We start from the raw sequence: 6,743 nt of genomic DNA, 5'->3' as shown, positions 1-6,743 counted from the left end.
GCTCATATTCATTGTTGTATATTCAGTGTACAATGTATACTTCATTGCAACACCAACGTAACTAGAAATATGATTCCCGTTCTCAAAGAAAAATATTACCATGGCGCATGCGCATCAGCAGAAATTCCACGTCCAGACCACGTGATAGCTCGTTTGAATTGCTCTGCTCTGTCGAGTCAGCGATCTAGCAGCAGCAGCTCACTATAACGTTCGCCTACTCGACGTCCAGTTGATGTGAATTAGGCATGGTCGCCAAGCAAGTTATTTTCACTGCAGCATTTCTTACAAGGTAGGAATGAATTTTTCTGTAACTTGTCCTTATTCTTATGTCAAACACATTTCTAAAAATTTGATGAGAGGATCAATATGTTGAAAATGTTCTTCAAACTCGATCAGAATTAATGTAGATTAAGAGTGAAAATCTGTGTCTCAGTTGAGATTGGAGGCTCGTCAACTCCAACAGTTTTGGAGGATATACACTGAAACAAACATTCAAGTCATCTGGTTTTTGTTTTAATAATAACATATTGGTATTCTTTTCCGAGGAAATTATTTACATGTGGAACAGATTTACTCGCATTCATGAGAGACATTTAGACCTTTTAACAACGTGATAGGTTGAAATTAATGGAAAGTTAATTGTTCGATAGTTATAATTTTAGCAAATGGCAAACTATGTTTGGAAGTGTATACATATGTCGAGAAAACTTTTGATTGTGTACTATTGGCCAGTAAGTAGGTCTATGTTTTTATTATTTTTTTCTTCAATTTCATGCATTAATCAAAATGTAACAATATTGTATTAAGATACCCGAGCCAACAACCGTGAAATTGTGACCTGAGGTATCTTTTAATGTATAGATCTGAGTTGATTTTCTCTCAACTAAAACTGGTGCAAATTTTGAGTTAGACGTTAAATAAAGGCATAAGTAGTGTTCATGCGTTTTGCAGTTATACGAAACACAGTCGTTTGGTCCAATCCAATGAAAAGCTCTGACTCGCTTGCTCCGCCCCTAAGCTTCACCCACCACGAACGTAAGTACGTCCACGTTTGTATCTCACAATAGACCTTTTTATCCGAGAATGATAATTTATGCAAATAAGGGCCATGAGGCGGAAGCGTAAGCGGCACCATTGAAAATAATGGGCAGATTCGCAGGCTGAATCACGCGGGCCGGGCAAGCTGAGCCAATAGGTGGACAAAGTTGTTTTCACATTTCTTAATCAATATGTATCATTAAAATGCATATGTCCCTTCCCCATGATCTGAGAAAGAAGACCCTGAAATTGAATTTGAACTTTATGTGGCCATTTTTTTAATGAAAAAATAGAATTGATGTGTTGTACCCTTCGTGTTCAGTTTCAGGTTCAGTTGTTTTTATGTCCTCAGCATGCAAACAATAATTAAAAGATCAGTCAAACAAAATCAAATACAAATAGGTAAATTTAAATTATTGTGATACAGCAGAGGGAAAGCAAGGTTTATAGTCATTGGTTAGAAAATGTTTACAGGTACATGCATTGAGAAGGGAATAAAAGAATGTAATCGAACCGTAGAGGTCTGTGGCTGACTCGGAGTCACAATACCAACGAACAAAATATGAAAGTAGGTCTCAATGCACATGCATGTCTGCAAAGAAAAAAATGAAGTAAAAAACAAGCAATTAATATTTAATTTAGCCCTTGTGAAACGTATTTTCAGATTAGTAGCATTGTACATGTATTTGAAATATATTCGGTTAAATAAAAATGTGTGGAAATTATAATCGAAGGACAATGTGTGAGGCGTCCCGCAGCAATTTTTCGCCAAGCAGGATCAAGTGCCAAGCACGATCATGTGATTGCAGAAGATATAAACAAATTCTCAACCAAGTTCACCAAGAAAAACGGCAATCATTCCCAGGGGCGGATCCAGGATTTTCAGAAAGGGGGAGGGCGCAAAGTTCAAGGGCCAAATGCATGCGCGCAGTCCGAAGCTCTTTTTTAGTCACGACATACATATACTGCATGGAGTCAATTCAAGAAGAAGATATCTATGGCAAGGCATTTCGGCTTTTCGTATACGTTCTTTGTTCATCTGTCGAAAGGCAACGAAAACTGAAAAGGCAACCATTCCTATACCAGACATTATTTCTAAAGACGAAGAAGACTAAGGCCAGGCATTTCGTCTTTTCGCAAACGTTCTTTGTTAACCTGTAGAAAGGCAACGAAAACTGAAAAGACAACCATTCCTATACCAGACATTATTTCTAAAGACGAAGAAATCACGATGGACAGACATTTTGGCCTTTTCGTATGCATACTTTGTAAACCTGCTAACCTATATCCACCACCACGTCAACCTGCTCATCCCCAGGCACCACTACGTCAACCTGCTCGAGGAGCAACATTCTCCAGAGCATGACGAACCTGCTATCGCGCCTAGGGAAGAAACATCCCACTTCCCAGAGCACATCATTGGAGTCAAGCACTTGTTCAAACTGTTCGGAACAGTCATGAATCTTTCCTAAATTATGCTGAAAAAAATTGCCATATCTATCTAACGAGATTATTTACACCATGAGGCTTTTCCAGAACTATATGCATAAGTTGCACGGTCCTGATCCAGGAATTCTCGCAGGGGGGGGGGGGGGTAGGGGTTATCTGCAAAACAAATTGAAATGTAGACAGGTTTTTTCTTTGGACACTTGGCATCTGAAAATAAATAGGGGGTCTCGTACCATACTTTCAAACGGGGCGCTGTTCAAATCCGACGAGTATTAACACTATATCACAGAATAGTGTAAATTAATCCCCTAACCAAGCTTGCTCTGTCCGTATTTTGTCAAAAGGCGGGCATTATTACCAGTAAACAAAATGTGGGTGTCAGAGCAGGGGGGGTTAGCATTTTTTTTATGAATTTATATGGAAAAAAAAAACCTTTTGACTGATGTGGGCACATTAAATAAAACCTCTGACAAGTTTTGCTACATTCTGTTTGTTTATGGTGGTCTTTAAAGATGTACCTTAAAAACGTAAACAAAAAAACCCGTGATATTTTTCCTAATTATCATCGTTAGAGAAATTCTATATTTATTTTCGTTGAAACATTTATTTTATATGATCGGAAATAAATGTGTCCTGACCAGGAGGATCCTGGCCGGGCCTCTCCTTTTGGCTAATTAGTCAACAACTATAACCCTCCAGCGCGGTCTTATACACATGCTTTCATGAAGCCCCAAATCAAACGCACATCGCCAGCTTGAACTGACAAGACCAGCTTAAGCAGTCGAACAAAAAAATCACTAATAAAACCACCAAAAGACATAACTCGTGAATTTATCTTTTTGGGGCATTCGTTTTGTATGTGCATATGCCGCGTGGCATTAAATTAAACCAAAAATCATGCAGCGAGTATCCGCTGTTACAAGAAAAAAAATGTCACGATCCTGTCCATTGTTAATTTCTAAAGACGTTGACGGGTCGTGGTTGATTGAGCTTAGGGGCGGAGCTAGCAAGTCAGAGCTTTTTCATTGGCTGGGACCAAAACGGCCGTTTCGTATGTGTGCAAAACGCATGAACACTACTAATACTGCTTCACCCGTTATAGAATTCCCGCTCAAAGTCACTGTGCACGGTGTACTATTAGCAACGTGCATTAGCATTTCAGTTTCAAGGGTCAGGCCTAAAGTTCACGTACCATGACCGTACACGTAAAACGGTAATCTGGCTTTCATTTGGCATTTACATAACAAGCATATACAATTTCAATCCGGGCTTTCGGGCTAGCTCCCAGGGTTTGATTTATGGGAGCTTGACCATAGTGTATATGGAGTAGGGTTCAGGGTCAGGTCAGCACTGTCACAAGATGAATGAAAAATACGCTAACTTTAGGAAATCCTTTTCTAAAAAGGGTCATTTGTATAGCCTATAGTTTGGACATATTTGGGTTGAAGCGCACGGAGACATCAGTTTTATATTGTGTTCAAACTCGATTAGTTTTACATATTTCTCTACCTTAAAAAAAAAAAATCGTTATTTTTCCCAGGTAGGCCTACACAGGTATCTATACCCGAGTGCACTGGCTGCAGGATGTACATCCTGCAGCCAGTGCACTGGCATGTTGAAACTTTTAACCTCATCAGTCTTCGAGGGAAGAAGTTTCTAATTATTTTTGAAGACCATCCCATACCTCTCTTCAATGTTGTTGCCGTAAGTAATTCAACATACATTGACCTTTTGTACATGTATTTCTGTAAGATGGTAAAATTAACTTTTAAAATGTGTTAAAAATACACCTTGGTCGAAATGTGTTAAGTGATTACCCCATGTTCACCAGACACTTATATTCATTCCATTTATGTATTCATGAAATGAATCTATACTGTAAAATTCAAGACCGTGAACCCAATGCATGCATAGCCAAATCCATCCAACTCCGCATTTTATATCACACTACCACGTCCGCCTTAACAAAGCCATTCTTTTCGAGTCATGCGCCAAAAAGATGCGTGCCCCGTGCTCTCTCTCTAAAAAAAAATATAAAAAAATAATAAAAGTTTGCGAGAACCTCCCGGGCGAGAGCCGACTACAATAATTGAATGACGTTTATGGTTTTTATCGTTAGATGTCTCATTCAAAAATGAATGTTTTTCGCAGGAAAAAAGCAATTGAAAAAAGTAAATAAACTTTCGGGCTGAAACTTATAAGAAGCGTGGACAACCGATTTTTTATCAAAATAATTATGCGAATATCAAAACTGCTACTGGACGATTCTTCTTCACATTTAATGAAATTGTTTCGTGAGAAATTCAAGTTAACTTAAAAAAAATATCTTGAGCTCTGTGGTAATCAAATATTTTCTGTATTATATTCAGGTGCCAGCATGACATCGCATGACATCTTTTAGAAATGGTAGGCGATATGTGCTTGGTAATCCAGAAGGGTCAAGATTCAAGGTACGGGTATTAAGAAACCAACCATTGCAGTCACTAAATTGATTGGTCCAAAGATATCAGCGACAAACACCTTAAATACACTTCTGAAACGAGCACCATACACCTAATGCAATGCCGACTTCCAAAACCATAAACTTGGGGAAGAACCAACTTTTTGTTCGTTGCGTACATGCATTTGAACATGAAATGCGTTAAACAAGTGGCGCTTTAACTCTCAGGCAGGATTTTTGGTTACCCCTTAAATTTGAGAAATATCCTTGAATCCTTGACTTCAGGGTCAACTTGAAACAGGAGGCTCGTTTATTTATCCCCGTCTCTCATGGGTTAATCCTAAAGGGGCCGGGGGGGCGGAATCCGCCCCCCCCTCAACATTTTCCGTGATAGCCTCTAAAAAAAATTTTTTCGCGACCCGAGCTGTTATGACTTTTTAGCCTCGAGCTTTGCGCATCTTTTGATACCAAAAACATAAAAATCGGACCACGGGTTGCCGCGTAGCGAAAAAAAAATTCGGCGCTACGCGCCGTGAAAACTGAATTTTCGCATATACGTCGTGTACACAGAGCAGAATTGCCATTCGTACATATGAATAATTAATTAGCCATAATTCCAAAACCCTTTGACCTATAGTCATGAAATTTCTTGGGTATGTTCAGGAAGAGTTGCTCTATGCATGTGCCGAGTTTCAGAATTTTTCGTCACTCGATGGCCGAGATCTTGGGGGGGGCGGAATCCCCCCCCCCCCGGCTGAGAGATGGTCAAAATAACCCGGCCCCTTTAGGGTTTAAGATTGTAGAAACACAGGCACAGCTCTGCTTGAAGTATACTAAGAAGACAGACACTAGCTGGATAGTTTGAATGTGTTAGCTGGGATATTACATTCACTGTGTGGACTTCCGAACAAAAGAGGTCCACAATAAAGGGAGCAGCGACGTTGTGTGGACTTGCCCACGTCCACACAGTGTTTCCCCCTCTATGGAAAACCGGTTTAAAGGCATTTGGGGGTTAGGTTTGTCTATTGCAAATAGAAAAGAAACACTGTAAGGAATCATAGAAAAAAAATTGGTTGAAAGAGTTTTCTTGCACGAAAACAAAAGAATGTCCATACTCGGTATGTAACGTAAACATTATGTGTGTGTGTGTGTGGGGATTCCGCTGCGCTCACCTCACCCGCATTGCTGCATAATGCAGAATAGCACCGCATAGGCTGGTTTCGAGTGTACGGCCGGACAGCGGGTTGCAAACCGGATGCATTATAGGCCTAGCTATAGTGATACTTAACTCTTCGTCGATTCATCGATAAAGAGTCCGAAAAGTATTCCCTGCGGTCATGACATCCATTAATTAGACACGGTATTTAGAGGTTCACCGGGGTTAGCCGAATAAACAAAAAAACATGTTAAACGTCCTGCCTTTTTGATAAAACAAGGAAGTTGGCCCCCCTTTTGTTTTTTAATGGCCATCGCTTGGACTCAGGAAATGACATTCCAGCTTAATATGGGCTAGGTGCCACAGACAAAGAGGCCAAAATGATGTCACTGTTTAAGATTTATCATTTGTCGTTAAAAAAAAAAAAGAAAAAAAAGGAGGCGGCCTCCAAAAAGGAATCGGGCGGGGACCCTCAACATGTTTTTTTATTTTTTTTATTTGGCCTTAAAGATTTGAACTATACAATGTAGTGACACTGACTGAGGGCAAAGGTATTTCAGATAAGATGGTGAATGCATCGACACCATGGGATTGAGGTTGATGATTACAAACAGGACGCTGGGATACGCTGATGAGCTTCACAGAATCTTGTGAAGGAAG

The sequence above is a fragment of the Patiria miniata genome, unplaced genomic scaffold, assembly GCF_015706575.1.
Source record: "Patiria miniata isolate m_02_andy unplaced genomic scaffold, ASM1570657v1 HiC_scaffold_14, whole genome shotgun sequence".
NCBI lineage: Eukaryota > Metazoa > Echinodermata > Asteroidea > Valvatida > Asterinidae > Patiria > Patiria miniata.
Note: the sequence above shows the minus strand (reverse complement) of the source record.